Source organism: Lissotriton helveticus, chromosome 1_1 (genome assembly GCF_964261635.1).
Source record: "Lissotriton helveticus chromosome 1_1, aLisHel1.1, whole genome shotgun sequence".
NCBI classification, from domain to species: Eukaryota; Metazoa; Chordata; class Amphibia; order Caudata; family Salamandridae; genus Lissotriton; species Lissotriton helveticus.
The window spans coordinates 429,272,835-429,289,255 of record NC_136057.1 but is presented as its reverse complement, the minus strand read 5'-3'; the positions used below and the strand labels follow the sequence as shown (position 1 = coordinate 429,289,255).

At 44.8% G+C, this 16,421-nt stretch overlaps 1 protein-coding gene across 4 annotated transcripts in view; it reads right to left on the bottom strand.

The window, feature by feature from the left end:
• Positions 1 to 16,421, bottom strand: part of FGD4 (FYVE, RhoGEF and PH domain containing 4) — a 749,528-nt gene that overhangs the window by 396,968 nt on the left and 336,139 nt on the right. Inside the window, exon 1 of one of the 4 annotated variants that reach the window (XM_078673801.1) lies at positions 12,221 to 12,399. The exons of the other annotated variants lie outside the window; for them this stretch is intronic. The gene's annotated coding sequence lies outside the window, so the exon portion shown is untranslated. Of the gene's footprint in view, positions 1 to 12,220; positions 12,400 to 16,421 lie in introns of those variants that run through there. 4 annotated transcript variants of the gene reach the window in all.

The window sequence follows — 16,421 nt, the reverse complement described above, 5'->3', positions numbered from 1 at the left end:
CGGAATCACCAAAGGCGTAACTCGAAGATGAACTGGGTGGCGGATTGACACCGGTCATTACTCCACATATAAAAACTCTGAAGACGAGTAGCATCGCTCTGAGATGTATTTATATGGAGACCAAAGGCTGATATATGCACAATACTCATACAATGTCCCATAAAGATAACTGCGACTTAAATGAATTTGACTTGCACCAGCGGAGTGGCCTAAAATGACGAGGTGTCAAAAATTTAGCACATCGACATTAATGGAGAATGATTATTTAGGAATGATTTTGCTTGGTCAAATCCTGCTAATTGCGGGTGAATTACTAAAAACATACTTAAAGAAACATGACCAACTTTGTGTCTCGTTGAACACAGTTCTTTAAACTGCATCAGTAAAAGCATGCACAAAGGTTGCAAACTGATGAAACAGAGATTTACGATAAGAGAGAGTAAAACAATTAATGTGTAATGGTAATAATGTAAAAAAATAAGGATACAGGCCTGTGTCACATGCTTTATATGTGGCAACACAAGGAAAACAAAGGTCTTTAAAGAGCCAAAGCAACGAAAGGCATAACTCGCAGATTTACTGGGTGTCGGAATGACACCGGTCATTACTCTACATATAAACACCATTAAGACACATAGCATCTCTTTGGGGTGTATTTCTACGGATACCAAAGGCATATGCACAATACTCGTAAAAAACCCAGTAAAGATAGCAGCGAAACAAATGAATTCGACTTGCACGAGTAGAGTGGCCTGAAAGGACACGCGGTATCAAACATTTAGCACATCGACATCTAAGAAATGTGCTAAATTGATGCTACATTCTATGTGGATTCCACCAGGTTCCCCACCTCTGAACACACTGAAGCTACAAAACATTTTCTTCTGTTAAGGCGGTGAAAAGTACTGTATTGTTACCTTGACACCTTCCTCAAAGTTTGTAGGCTTAGCATAAGTCCTCTATTGTTTGTGTGGGGGTGAGTGACTCAGGGGCATAAGGTATGAGTGAGGAAGTGTGAATGAGTACAAGTGTATGTGAGTGTGTATGAGTGTGTGTCCTCCTCCTACATCCCATTCGCTGTGGCTAGCGTGGGAAATGAAGTGGAATTCATTATCAGTGCATTCCACGTGTGCCACTGTGGTAAAGAGCCCCCACCCCCGGCTTCATCTCTCCTGCCAAACTCTCTGCAACAGGTATGGGGATGGGCAGGATGTTTGAGCTGTAAGTCAAGTGGGGCACTATTTTTGTTTTCAAAGGAGTCACATTTTGCAAGGCTCTGTAGAGACCTAATAAGGAAGACTCTTCTAATGTAAATACTAAAACAAGAGCCCCAAATCATAATGTTTACTAAATCTTTCTTGCAATACCCCGTGAAAGGCACAGAATATTTGTCTGCTTAATCCTTTGGAGCCACACACTGCCTGAAGCTTCCCATATTACCTTCTTTCCTGTGATGATAACACACAGAGTAAGCTCACATAGATCTACATACCAGGGCCCGGCTGCACCCATGCCACAACATAGTAGTGTGTTGTGCTAATAATTCAACATATTTGCATCTTGCAATTGTTCTGCTTCATTTGAGGAGTTTTGCTGAAAACTGGACTTGGTTGGAACACAAATGGTATCTTTGCAGTTACTGCATGATGTATCCTTTGATCCTTAAAATGGTAATGTATTGATCTGGGCAGAATCAACAGCGTAGGGCTGAAAAAAAAGACTCTGCCTCTAATTATGTCTGAAAGTCTTATGCAGAAAATCGAGCCACGGACAAAAGAAAACTATAAGTGACCCAAAAGTTCAAGCTTGTGAGGGGGAGAAGATGAACCCGGTGTAATGCACTGTTCTCTGTCCTCCAAAAGGAACCTGAACCATTACTAGCCAATCTCGATACTACCTGTAGATGAGTCGGCAGAGTGGGATGATTTGTAGTACTAAAGCAACAGAGGGATCAAGCAATAATATCATGTATACAGGCCCTCAGATACTCCCTCCAAAATCATGTCCCAGATGTCCATCAGAACACTCTCAGTATCCTCTGTGGATCCCTCATGGTAGTGATCAAGAAGCAATAAGTGATACTCAAGATGGGACTGAAGCTGATGTGCCACTTTGTGTGCCGGTGCCCCACAGGGTGACAATTATGGCCTAAGGTGGGCGTTGGCTTTTCAAAAATAGAGAAATGCAAAAATGTTTCAAGAGAAGAGTCAACTTCCACAGCAAGAAGCAGAACTGTACCACATTACCAAAACAAACTCTACTGGTGCTTTACCAATTGTAAGATGAATAAGACAAATGGATAAGATGCATTCTCGGACCTAAAAAAACAAGGAATCCACTGGCAAGATCTCCAAAAATTATTCAGATATTTGCTGATGAATTTCAAATGTTGAAGGTCCTTCAAGAGGCAAATGTAGTCTCACTCCACAAAGGCTACGAACAATCACAGGGCTTCCAGTCTCATGACAGTAACTGATAACGTTGAAGAGTCAATTCTAAAGTGAAGATTAGATAATTTGACAAAAAAATAAGAGTGGATTACCAGATCTTAAACAGTGGTTTCACAAATAGAGTCTTACCAGACAAATCTAACTGATTGCTGAGACTAAGAGACCAAGGATACAAACTTTAACAAAGTGAACCACGATTTACTTGAACTTCAAGGACGACTTCAATGGTATTCAGACTGAAGGACTGTATTCCACCCGAAAAGCCTTGAGATGGCTGCCGCGTTAGGAAGTGGGTTAGGATTTGCCATAGTAGTAGGTAGCAGAGTGTGGGGGGAGAGCTGAAATGTGCCTCTGTGAAGACAACAATAGTATGATGTAATCAGTAATTAAAAAAAGAATAGGCACCTTGATGATGTGTTTTAGGGTAAGTGCAGTAAAGTGCAAAGAGCTGCAATAGGTGCCCAGAAGTTACAAGTGCAAGGTAATTGTGGGTATAAAGTGAAGCAGAAACACATGTAAAGAGTCCATATAGCAATCAAGGCTTAAGTTTAAAAGTGAGAAGTGAAAACCACAGTTAAGGGGTTTCTCAAAGATTTACGAAGCTCTGAGCGTGTCCCTCCTGAGACTTCCGCTGATGCCTAGCATGTCAGTGCATGCATATACTCCAGCCAGTAAGGCGACTCTGTGACTGTGTCTGGATATCGACTTCTGGCTTTCCCAGGTCTCTCATGGGCCTACTGCCACCTCTACCCATGCTTGACATTCAGCACTTTGCAGTTCCAGATCATGGTTGGGTCCACCACACACGCGGGTCCCCTGTGGGTTGTCAGGGAGCCGGTGGCAGCAGAAGGAGCAGCGGTGGCCCTCATTACACTGGAGTGGTTAGGGCAGTCGGGTGTTTTGTGGCTGGCAAGGGAGTGGAGGGCTCGTGGACAGGTAGAGGGCTGGAAAGGAGGAGTCGGAGTTATTTGGAGCAGCGACTTGTAGCCGCAGTAATATTGGAGAAGGCATCAGAAGCACCACTTGTGTTCTCAAAGGTAAGAGGAGAGTTGTCCATTCGAAAACAGCTGACTGCTATTATCCTTGGATGAGGATGTCTGTTCTAAATTTCCCTTAGGGGCACGATTTAAAAAATAAAAAAAAAGAAGAAGTGTTCTCACTAAAAAGTAAAAAAAACGATTGCGATATAATTGGTCCTTCAGTAAAAGTTAGGAATTACGAAGCTGAAATTATTTTTGAATTCTTCAAACAACATATAGTAAAGATAGTAAGGGGGACTATGATTGCTAATAACTGGTGTCCGAATAACCAACCAATGGATTCCCACAGTCATTATAAAGAAACTCTGCTTAAGCACTATTTCCACGAGGAGGGCCAAAAATGCTCGCAGGTCACCTCTTATTGAAAAACAGAAATATATCAAAAAGCAGAAACGGTTCCGCTGAATAGTATATACATATGTATATATTCAGTTTCACAAGCACCCCAAATGCGAGGCGCACTCCCAGACAGCTCGCTCCAGGTAGGAGAGAAATCAAGTGCAGACTGCGCCAGCAGAGCCGGACACGTTTCGGGCTACACCCTTCCTCAAAGGCTCTCTGCTGCTGAATCACTGCCACCAAGGAGACAACCGGTATTTCACCCAATATTTATTCACAATCCAACTCAGGTGAGTAACGTTTTAACACAGTGCATTCTGGGGCCGGTAGTCTCAAATCACGCCCCAGTGGGCTGGAAGGCAGTGCATTCAGTAAAAATCACCAACTTTATCAAGAGTGCACCATTCCATTGTCTCTCCGTTCAAATTCTGAGCCAGAATGATCCATACCGCTGATTTTCACACCAGCAGTGGAACCGCTCGATAACGCGGCGGTGCGCCTCCCGGCCGGGTCGGCCGTTCCATATTCAGTTTCACAAGCACCCCAAATGCGAGGCGCACTCCCAGACAGCTCGCTCCAGGTAGGAGAGAAATCAAGTGCAGACTGCGCCAGCAGAGCCTGACGCGTTTCGGGCTACGCCCTTCCTCAAAGGCTCTCTGCTGCTGAATCACTGCCACCAAGGAGACAACCGGTATTTCACCCAATATTTATTCACAATCCAACTCAGGTGAGTAACGTTTTAACACAGTGCATTCTGGGGCCGGTAGTCTCAAATCACGCCCCAGTGGGCTGGAAGGCAGTGCATTCAGTAAAAATCACCAACTTTATCAGCGGTATGGATCATTCTGGCTCAGAATTTGAACGGAGAGACAATGGAATGGTGCACTCTTGATAAAGTTGGTGATTTTTACTGAATGCACTGCCTTCCAGCCCACTGGGGCGTGATTTGAGACTACCGGCCCCAGAATGCACTGTGTTAAAACGTTACTCACCTGAGTTGGATTGTGAATAAATATTGGGTGAAATACCGGTTGTCTCCTTGGTGGCAGTGATTCAGCAGCAGAGAGCCTTTGAGGAAGGGCGTAGCCCGAAACGCGTCAGGCTCTGCTGGCGCAGTCTGCACTTGATTTCTCTCCTACCTGGAGCGAGCTGTCTGGGAGTGCGCCTCGCATTTGGGGTGCTTGTGAAACTGAATATGGAACGGCCGACCCGGCCGGGAGGCGCACCGCCAATCGAGCGGTTCCACTGCTGGTGTGAAAATCAGCGGTATGGATCATTCTGGCTCAGAATTTGAACGGAGAGACAATGGAATGGTGCACTCTTGATAAAGTTGGTGATTTTTACTGAATGCACTGCCTTCCAGCCCACTGGGGCGTGATTTGAGACTACCGGCCCCAGAATGCACTGTGTTAAAACGTTACTCACCTCAGTTGGATTGTGAATAAATATTGGGTGAAATACCGGTTGTCTCCTTGGTGGCAGTGATTCAGCAGCAGAGAGCCTTTGAGGAAGGGCGTAGCCCGAAACGCGTCAGGCTCTGCTGGCGCAGTCTGCACTTGATTTCTCTCCTACCTGGAGCGAGCTGTCTGGGAGTGCGCCTCGCATTTGGGGTGCTTGTGAAACTGAATATGGAACGGCCGACCCGGCCGGGAGGCGCACCGCCGCGTTATCGAGCGGTTCCACTGCTGGTGTGAAAATCAGCGGTATGGATCATTCTGGCTCAGAATTTGAACGGAGAGACAATGGAATGGTGCACTCTTGATAAAGTTGGTGATTTTTACTGAATGCACTGCCTTCCAGCCCACTGGGGCGTGATTTGAGACTACCGGCCCCAGAATGCACTGTGTTAAAACGTTACTCACCTGAGTTGGATTGTGAATAAATATTGGGTGAAATACCGGTTGTCTCCTTGGTGGCAGTGATTCAGCAGCAGAGAGCCTTTGAGGAAGGGCGTAGCCCGAAACGCGTCAGGCTCTGCTGGCGCAGTCTGCACTTGATTTCTCTCCTACCTGGAGCGAGCTATCTGGGAGTGCGCCTCGCATTTGGGGTGCTTGTGAAACTGAATATGGAACGGCCGACCCGGCCGGGAGGCGCACCGCCGCGTTATCGAGCGGTTCCACTGCTGGTGTGAAAATCAGCGGTATGGATCATTCTGGCTCAGAATTTGAACGGAGAGACAATGGAATGGTGCACTCTTGATAAAGTTGGTGATTTTTACTGAATGCACTGCCTTCCAGCCCACTGGGGCGTGATTTGAGACTACCGGCCCCAGAATGCACTGTGTTAAAACGTTACTCACCTGAGTTGGATTGTGAATAAATATTGGGTGAAATACCGGTTGTCTCCTTGGTGGCAGTGATTCAGCAGCAGAGAGCCTTTGAGGAAGGGCGTAGCCCGAAACGCGTCAGGCTCTGCTGGCGCAGTCTGCACTTGATTTCTCTCCTACCTGGAGCGAGCTGTCTGGGAGTGCGCCTCGCATTTGGGGTGCTTGTGAAACTGAACATATGTATATATATATATAATATTCAGCGGATAACTTCACTTTCGTATATTCATGAAGTACGAGCCACACCGATCCAGTTAGATAACTTGTGTTTCTTCGGGCAAAACAACAGACGCGTTTCGAGCAATCCTGCTCTTGCTCACATTGTATACATATATATATATATATATATATATATATATATAGACACATGCACACGTCTTCTGGTTCACTAATCTTTTCTAACTGCTTCAGTAACACCTCAGGCAAAGCCAGACAGATTTTCGTTAGATGATCTACGTAAGTATGACGTCTACAATAGTACCTAAAGAGTGTATAATTACATGAGAAAATTGGCAAGGACTTAATACAAGAAGATTTCACATTGCCCGATATTCAATATGTCCACATCCTTTGAAACACCCCTATTGCTCTTAACAGGAGATTGTTAAATCAGAAGCTGCTGACAGTATATCCTTAAAATATGGTGGAACAGTTGATCAATTTTCTGATCTCACCTTATCGCCTTTTGCAGCGGACATACCTCATGCCCTACATCGAATTTACGCTTCATATTAAATCTAATGGAAAAAAACAGTGGCATGGGGAGACTACACGTACACTAGACTTACCCAAATTCTTAACTCTGGAATAACTACTGATAACAAGAGGACAGTAAAGACACAGCACAGATGTAAATTTAACCGTAAAGAAGAAGCTACTCTATCCACATTGCTGATGAACTCTCAGATGGAGTGCCACTGCCCCTTGGAAACCAGAGAGAGTCTGGCAACGGGCCACAGGAAGGGTGTGGAATATCACAGGTCCTATGAGAAGCTGCTCAAATAATGGACAATGGAGCAAATGTATGGTAAACAGAAGTGACAGAAGACAGTTTAATGCTTGAAGACCAGGAACACAGCATAGCAGGCAGGTTCTTTCCAACAGAAGTGTTTAGGATATAAAGGCAAGAAAGATCAGAAGAAATGTTTAAAAACAAAAACTTGGGGGAAAAAACTGGCAAAAAAACGACAAAGTATAATGCTGGTTAAAGGAAGCAACATTTCTTCACAGGCAAGCAAAACAGTAGGGATCATGATTAGGCCCAGATTTGTAACTTTTTCGAACCTGAAAGCATATTTTGCACTTCACGTTGGTGGACGATTTTTTTAATATAGCGCTTTGAGTCAAAGATAACAGGTTCTTTTCTACCTACAGACTCTAGGTTTCTCCTAGGATAATCCCCTTTTCTGAACTTCTTAATCACACGCCACAATGCTGCTCAAATTATGCTGCTCAAATTATGCACACAGGCATTAACCATGAAAGCCACCTAACAAAAACAATGTTTTAGAAATCTGGTCACCTAAAACCCCATCGCCAGAGCCCCACTTCTTGCACAAGTGGAGACCTCAAAGCTTCCCCAGCACCTTAAAGAACATCACTTGCTAGGGACAGACAGATTCCCCAGGCAGAGGGACAGACTCTGCAGTTTTGGGGGTCAGGGAGTCAGTTGCACTGGCTGGTGGATAGTCTTAAGTGAACTTGTTGTTGCTACTGGAGTTTTCCAACCCTGCATTTGATTACATAGTCATAGGCCCTTTCCTAGACAGGCGATCAGAGTGGTATTGGACGTTGGCTTTAACAAAGCGCTTGGCTGCCATATTGGGATTTTAGCAATGTAGATTACCCTCTTTGTGTTATATGCATTTGCTTTGCACCCTAATTCTGCACTTGCTCCAATAAGTCATTTTCATCTGAAGCCGACAACAGTTTTGATCGGACTTGGATTTGTTTTTATTAAAATGGAAGAACTGCTTCCACTTCACTAGTCCGCATTCGCCTGTGAAGTAAACTATTTAACTCCCATCAAAGACTATGACTGGGTTCCTGGTGATTGGAGTCCCAAGGAATGTAGAGGATAAACGGCGGCGGCGGGAGCCTTCTGAAAAAAAGAAATGCCTTTGAAATGAAGATTGTGGCTACCCATTATTCTGTGTTTGCCAGCAGCATGTCCGCACTGATGCATCCAGAATCTGCAACTAACAATGTCTTTAATCTGCACATAATTACATATAATTATAAAGGCCGGGCCTTCGGGATATAAATCGTGGGAGGCTGGCCCCCTCTGGTGCATCATAATAGGAAACAAATGCGAGCTGTGTTGCAGCTATGTGCTTTTTTTTTTAGCAAAGACTAAGAACCGTGCGCTGGTGAAGTGTTAATTTTGAGACCATTCCATTAGCCGACACGCATTAACGGGCTGCAGATTTGCATTTGCACCAGCTCAGAACTCAGTGAATCATTAAACCGTATTCAGGGTGTTAAGGAAAAAACAAAACGTCAAGCAGTTTAATTTTCCACTTAATGTGTAGTGCCGAACAGCAGTGCCTAGAAGTATGTGCCATCTGGTGCAGCAGTGTGAGAGGCCATTTAGCCTACGCTTTCCTCTTCTCCCAGGCATCTTGGCTGGCTCTTCCCTATTGAGTGCAGCGGAAGCAGTTCATTGGATGAATGGCGGAGGACTGACAAAGGACACCGAGCAACCCCCATCTCCCCTCTCCCTCCCCCACAGGCACATAGAGCAGCTTCGCGACTCCTCCGCGGCGCTGCACACAGACTATATGCCACAGTAGACTGGTCCAATAACACGTTTAGAGCAAGTGCACTAAAGATGCATTTCCAGGTATTCATTACTACAATACAAAGCTCAAATTTCATGTTATTCCCACAGTACAGCGAATCAGAATGAGAAAAATGCTCCCAGTAGTCATAAGGCCGTAAACGAAAACCCTTGCACCCTGGTTTGATTAAATACAATGTATAAAACAAATGCACGTGAAAATACAAAGTCACAAACCTTATAAGCAGAGAGTGCTGTGCTGTTTTTACCAATGCTGAAGGAGGGGAGGGATGTGACATCACAACCAACTTGAGGCTCAGTGGTGTAACATTAGGACTTGCAGCCCCGGGGTGAGGAGGGGTCCTTGAGCCCAAGGGGCCCTCTCTGGCATTATGCATGGCCCTGACCCGAAAGCTCCTGACAGGGTCTCCAGTGGGGGGTCCTTCGTGTGCTTTGAAAGGAGCCCCTTCAAGTTTCGTTATGCCACTGCTGAGGCTTAGCCTCTCAAGAATCATTTATTTATTTATAAAGTTTTATATAACGCAAACTTGATCCCGAAGGATATCAGAGTGCTTTACAATTTGAGGCAAAGGTAACAAATCAAAACTTGAGTCTAACAAGGGGAATCTAATAGGCCCTGAATCAACTAGTACAAACATAACAGCTCAATATAACCTGAGTGCATGAGTAGGAATATGGGTGGGTGAGTGTGTGTTGGTGAGTGAATGGATGTCTCAGTGGTGGATGTATGACGTTACAACGCATACTTTTACCACGCCTACCATTACCACGCAATTTTTACAACGCAGGATCCATTGCAACGAAGTACCATTACCACGCATGTATTTACAACGCATATACCTTTACAACGCCTACAAATACAACGTAAGTATTGGTAAGTATATCATATTTTTTAAAATGTTAATTTAATTAAAATTAATATAATGTAATTTAATTTAATGTAATTTAATTAATTTAATTTAATTTAATCAATTTAATTTAATTTAAATTTAATTATTTAATTTTTACCCTGTACCCTTTTACCCAAAAACCCAAAACTGACCCTGAACCCTAAAAATACCCCTTTACCCAAAAACCCAAAACTGACCCTGAACCCTAAAAATACCCCTTTACCCAAAAACTCAAATCTGACCCTAAACCCTAAAAATACCCCTTTACCCAAAAACCCAAAACTAATCCTGAACTCTAAAAATACCCCTTTACCCAAAAACCCAAAACTGACCATGAACCCTAAAAATACCCCTTTATCCAAAAACCCAAAACTAATCCTGAACCCTAAAAATACCCCTTTACCCAAAAACCCAAAACTGACCCTGAACCCTGAACCCTAAAAATACCCCTTTACCCAAAAACTGAAAACTGACCCTGAACCCTAAAAATACCCCTTTACCCAAAAACTGAAAACTGACCCTAAACCCTAAAAATACCCCTTTACCCAAAAACTGAAAACTGACCCTGAACCCTAAAAATACCCCTTTGCCCAAAAACTGAAAACTGACCCTGAACCCTAAAAATACCCCTTTACCCAAAAACTGAAAACTGACCCTAAACCCTAAAAATACCCCTTTACCCAAAAACTGAAAACTGACCCTAAACCCTAAAAATACCCCTTTACCCAAAAACTGAAAACTGACCCTGAACCCTAAAAATACCCCTTTACCCAAAAACCCAAAACTGACCCTGAACCCTAAAAATACCCCTTTACCAAAAAACCCAAATAATATTTTTAATAAAATAATATACTTACCAATACTTACGTTGTAATGGTATGCGTTGTAAAAGTACCTGCGTTGTAAATACATGCGTGGTAATGGTATGCGTTGTAATGGATCCTGCGTTGTAAAAAATGCGTGGTAATGGTAGGTCGTGGTAAAAGTTGCGTTGTAAAGGTTGTATACCCTCAGTGGTAAATGTCCAAGTAACTACATATGTAAAAGACAGTGTATGTCAGAGTAGGAGTATATAAATGATTATACGTGAAAGTCAGTGATTGTGAGAGTGGCTGTATGGATGAGTGTGTACTTGTATCAGTGATTGTTTAAGAGAGTAAGTATGTGTTAGTATCTGTATGAAAGTATCTGTATCATGAAGGAGACTTCCCACACTCAACAATGATAATGAATATCATTACACGCTGCACCCTGTCGGTCTGTCTGTCTATCTATCTATCTATATAGATATATAGAGACACTCACACACACGCACACATTCACACACTGAGTGCAATATACTATTAATTACATCAGCATTTAATGTAGAGTATAGATGTACCTTGTTTCCACTCACTGAAAAGTGTTTGATTTTGCTAATTTTGGTTACTGCAAGTCCGACTCTAAGTAAATGAAAGAGGTGCTCTGTTGAAAAACATCTAGTAATACAACCGCTTCTTAATTGGAGACCCCCAGATCCAAACACTCGGGACGAATACCAAATGACGCTGCTCCCCCGCCCCCATCACTGAGGCACTACTGACGGTGAGTCCAGTGGTTCACATGCACGTTATCTCCGCTCCACCCCCTCACCACTCTAAAAGAAAGATGCCAAGTCCGCATAAGTGGGCTTGACTTCTGCCATCAAAAGCAAAAATAAGTCTATGCTCAACAGTCACACTGCCAGAGGAAGAGAAAGTACTGGCAGCCTTGGAAAAAGAAGCCACTGCGACAAACCACTGCTGTCATCAGGTTAAAACATTCAGAACGCAACACCAACCACCAAAGTAACTGCAATGGCTCTCTGAAATCACTGTCCTTGTTAAAAACGTAAAACAATACGACTGTGAAAGAAGGAGTTAACAAGCAAGCACTGCTCTCGTCATCAGTGCTGACACTCGGAGGAAAACATAAGAAACACCAATCAAGCTGATGTGAACGCGAAGATCTGCGGGGTTTTTAAATCGCAGCCAGAGCGACCAGCCAGCCGGAGAGAACCCGGGCTGCAGCCAGCGCAGGGCATGTGAAGAGGCCCCGAACCAGGGACTGTCTCGGGGGGGGACGTGCCCTGAATTCCCGAAAATTCCTCCTAGTGACACAATGAAAACTCAGCGTCCCTCCCAGCCGCAGCCCCTGACTGGCCCATGAGCCCCGACTAATGACAACGTCCCAGAGATGAGACAAAGAACAGACCCCTCCAAACACAGCCAGCGCAGTGCCCATCCTTTCTTGGGCTGCATGCACTCCTTCTATTTACAAAACACCACATCTTCATCTCTCTTGAAAAAGCAGCTGCCGCTAAGGGGACTGCTCCTGCTTCCCAGGGTGGCACTGACCTCGCGGAGCCCGGAAGCATCTCCCGTCGGCCCTTGGCTGGGAGTCAGCAGCAGCCTTGGTGCGGGCGGTCCCCGTGCAAGTGTCCCCTCCGTCAGGCGGCCCGGGAAGGCTGGCGCGAGCACACTTCACTGCGGATGGCTCCCCGCAGCCCACGCGCCTCTCCCGGCACAGCGTGCATAATCACATTCCTAGAGGGCGGGAGCAGATGGCAGCCGCCATGGTAACCGCACTCCGGCCAGACTATTGGCAGAGGCGCCGGTGACTACTGCCGATTGGGCAACACATGCTCCCTTTGTGCTTGGGCTCTTTACTCTTTTTCAAATCTCAAGTGAAGGGAAGCGCAGGCTCTGGCACTGGCAGGGCTCACTAGCAGGTGCTTTCCTTGCTCCACTCCGGCGTGGCCATGCAGCGCAATGTTGGAGCAGGCAGAGTGTCAAGTGGCTGCACAATGGAGGGTTGTTGTGTGCATGCCACACGTTCCTTACAGCGTACGACAGCAGTACTTTTAAGGTCGTCTATCGAGGGAAAAACACAAGCTAAACAAAGGGGGTACCCATTCAGGCATTGGTGTAGATACAGAATGCCACCAATCCCAGCGCAAATTACACTGCACCACGTGAGGCCCACGTTCTTACGACTGGGGGTCCCCCTCAGAGTGCTGGGGCATTTCGTGAGGTAATAGCGCACCCAGTACACACTGATACCAACGAGTGTGGACTATTCAGGGAGTCATTCCGTGTTGCACACATCGAAATGGGGGATAACACAGTAATATTGATTGTTGTTCCACAGTCTGTGCTACACAAATTCTAAACCTGTGTTTTTTTTCCAGCACAAATTCACCCAGTGAAATTTCGCGAGGTTCTTTAGAGGGAGTGCAGAAGTTTTTCAAAAGTTATCATTCCAATTCTGGTGCAACCTCCGCTTTGCGCCTGGATTGATGTTGCAGGCCCAGACTGTAATACGTGGTTAAAAAGGAGCACAATGGTATTTTTGCTGATAGCAACTTTTTTAGCCGTGCTTTGTGTTAAGCTCCAACACCATCTGGTGTTAAATCCACAAAACACTCCACACGTCTTGTGCACAGTCCAAAAGGGTTACTTTGAAGATGAGTAGCCAGAAAAATAAAACACTCCAAACTTAAAATAAAGTGTCGGGTGCGGAGGAACGCAAGTAGTGAACCAGCTCTTTTAAATAAGGTTTAAAAGAATTCGAGGAGGCAAAGAGAAGCCTTCAAAACCAATCTCTCTCTCTCTCCCTGTATATATATATATATATATATATATATATATATATATATATATATTCACTGAAAAAAACATAGGTTTCAGGCACGTTATAATTAGAAATTAGTATTTAAAAAACCTTAAAAATTCACTGAAAAAAACATAGGTTTCAGGGGCGTTTTAGTTAGTTGGACATTTCACTCATACAAAACCAGTGAAATTCCCCTGTTATAGTTAGTTCAGCTAACTATAACTCGCTCGCCCACAATGCACTGCTGATGACGTCACATATTACATCACTCATGACATGGTTAGTGACATCACTTGACATCACTCATGCCATCATCCAGTGATTGTGTGTTTTTCTGAAAATTAAATACGTTTTATATATGTATATCTCAAGGTCGACAGAAGAATAAATGGGTATATAAGTGTCTAAATGGATGATTTTTGTTTGTAAAATTGATTGTATAACTGACTGATTAAGTGTATCATAGTGAATACATGGGTTAGTGAGTAATGTTTAAATATGTAAATATCTGTATCAGTCTCTCACTTTGTGTATAAGTGGATGTATGAGTTGCTGAGTAGCTACATGAGTGTCTATATAGGTTATTAGTTGGTTTTTTGAGTATCAGTATGAATGTCTTGAGTGTCTGTATGGTTCGGTGGGGGGGTCTTACGTAGTGCATAGAATCATGAATGAGTGACTCACTGTTTGTGTGTGTTGAAGACAGCATGTGTGCAGGACTGTATGGGTGTATGAGTGTGTGTATGAGTGTGTGTATGGGTGTGTTCGTGAGTGAATGACTGTCTCAATAGTGTCTTTATGAGTAACTACATATGTTTTAAACTAGTATTTGTGAGTATTGTATTAATGTATATAAGTGAGTATATGTGAGAGTGAGAGACTGGAAGAGTTCCTGTATAAATTAGTATGTGTTTCTATAAGTGATTGCTTAAGAGAGTAAGTATGTGTAAGTTTCTGCAGAAGTAAGTGTGGTGGTGTGTGTATAACTGTATATGCAAGTAAATGGATGTATGATACTTTGTTTGCATGTGTGACTTTGTGTGTGAGTAACTCTATGGATGAGTGTCGGTGTGTAACAGAATGTATAGGTGTATGAGTACATATGATGAGTGAGTACATGTATGAGGACTGTTGGTGAATGAGTGGATGTGTGTGTAGATCTTGGAATTACTGAATAGGTGTGTTGTAAGTGGTATTGGTATGTCCATTATTTTGAAAATGTTAGTTTCTATTTTTGAGTGTGTGTATCAAAGGTTATATTAGGGTGAGAGGAGGTCTGCCACTCTATCACAAGGATGATGTCATCAGTGATGTCATTTGAGATGTCATCAGTGATGTCATGAGTGATGCCACTGACCAGGTCATGAGTGATGTAATATGTGACGTCATCAGCAGTGCGTTGCGGGCACGAAAGCTATAGTTAGCTGAACTAACTATAACGGGGGAATTTCACTGGTTTTGTAAGAGTGAAATGTCCAACTAACTATAACGCCCCTGAAACCTATGGTTTTTTCAGTGAATTTCTAAGGTTTTTAAAATGCTAATTTCTAACTATAACATGCCTGAAACCTATGGTTTTTCAGTGAATGCCAAAGTTTTTTTTTTAAATGCTAGTTTCTAACTATGCCTACAGAGGTAGGACATGTGAAGAAAGAAGAAAAAACGCCAGATAAAAAAAAAGAAATGCAGAGAGAATTAACACAAGTCCACAAAGATGAAGAAAAGTGCAGGAAGAAGAGATGTAGAGAAAGAACCAACAGAGGAGCAGAAAGTCCTCTTGTAAGCACAACTTTTTCTGACGGGTACTGATAGTAACTGAATCTGACTAACCAGGCCTAGAGCCAGTGCTATGCTAAAAGACACTTAGAATACAGTGAAAACACCTGGGAACACTATGCGTTGGGGTACCCCTGTAATTACCATAGCCTCCTCTGTAAGACCCTAGTACATAATAGGGCAGGGGGGATTAAAACTACCTCTTAAAATGCACCAGAGGGCGCGTTTGCATGCTGGTGAAGGGAGGGGGGCCTGAGGTGACCTGTGTGGAAACACGCCCTGTGGCCGTTTCAATTTGAGGGATAAAGTCCCCTTGAATCCTGAGTGTCCCTACGGTCCAACTAGCCCACCAGGTATCTCCAGTAAGCGACACCGAGCTGCTTTGCAGAGAGGTGTAAAAAGGGGCATGGCCTCTGAACACCTCTCTGCAATGCAGCTCCCTGGCGCATATTGGAGGTACCTGGTGGGCTAGTTGGCCCTCAGCGACCCTCACTATTGAAGGGGAATTAATTCCTCAACTTACAACTCGCCAGGGGGTGTGTTTGCACAATGGTGAAGGAAGGGGGCGAGGCCTGAGGTGACATGTCTGCAAACACGCTCTGTGGCGCGTTTTAAGTTGGGGAATTAATTCCTCTTCAATCCTGAGGGTCCCTGGGTGCCAACTAGCCCAACAAGGTACCTCCAGTGGGAGCATGGCTAAGCACGCAATGGCGGCAGACGTGCCTGGGTAGAGCTCCATGTGAGACTCCCCTGCCACAGGCCAATTCTCCGTCATTTTAGCCCGTGACTATCTGAAATTGCTGCCGAGTGCCTGCCGGACGCTCTTCTGCTGGCCGCCAAAGTTTGGGACGGCTGGTGCACTCGTAACGCACCAGTGGGGATCTACGCGAGGCCGGGGATTGGGCCGGCCTGGTGGGCCCGCCGGAGTGGACTGCTGCCTTCCGCCCCTTGGCCCGAGACTGGGCGCTGCCGGACCCTCTCGCGTGGGGCCTGACGGGGAGACCGGAGCGACGAAGTGTGGCCAGCCCCTGCTGACCCAAGTGCAGGTGAAGACTGGGTGGCCGGACCAGCCTGGAGGTGCCCCACCCTTGCCGCGGTGACCGGGCGAGTCGGCCCGCAGCTTCCCTGGGGCCTCTCTGGAGGGGTGCCGGCTTCCTCGGGGGTCCG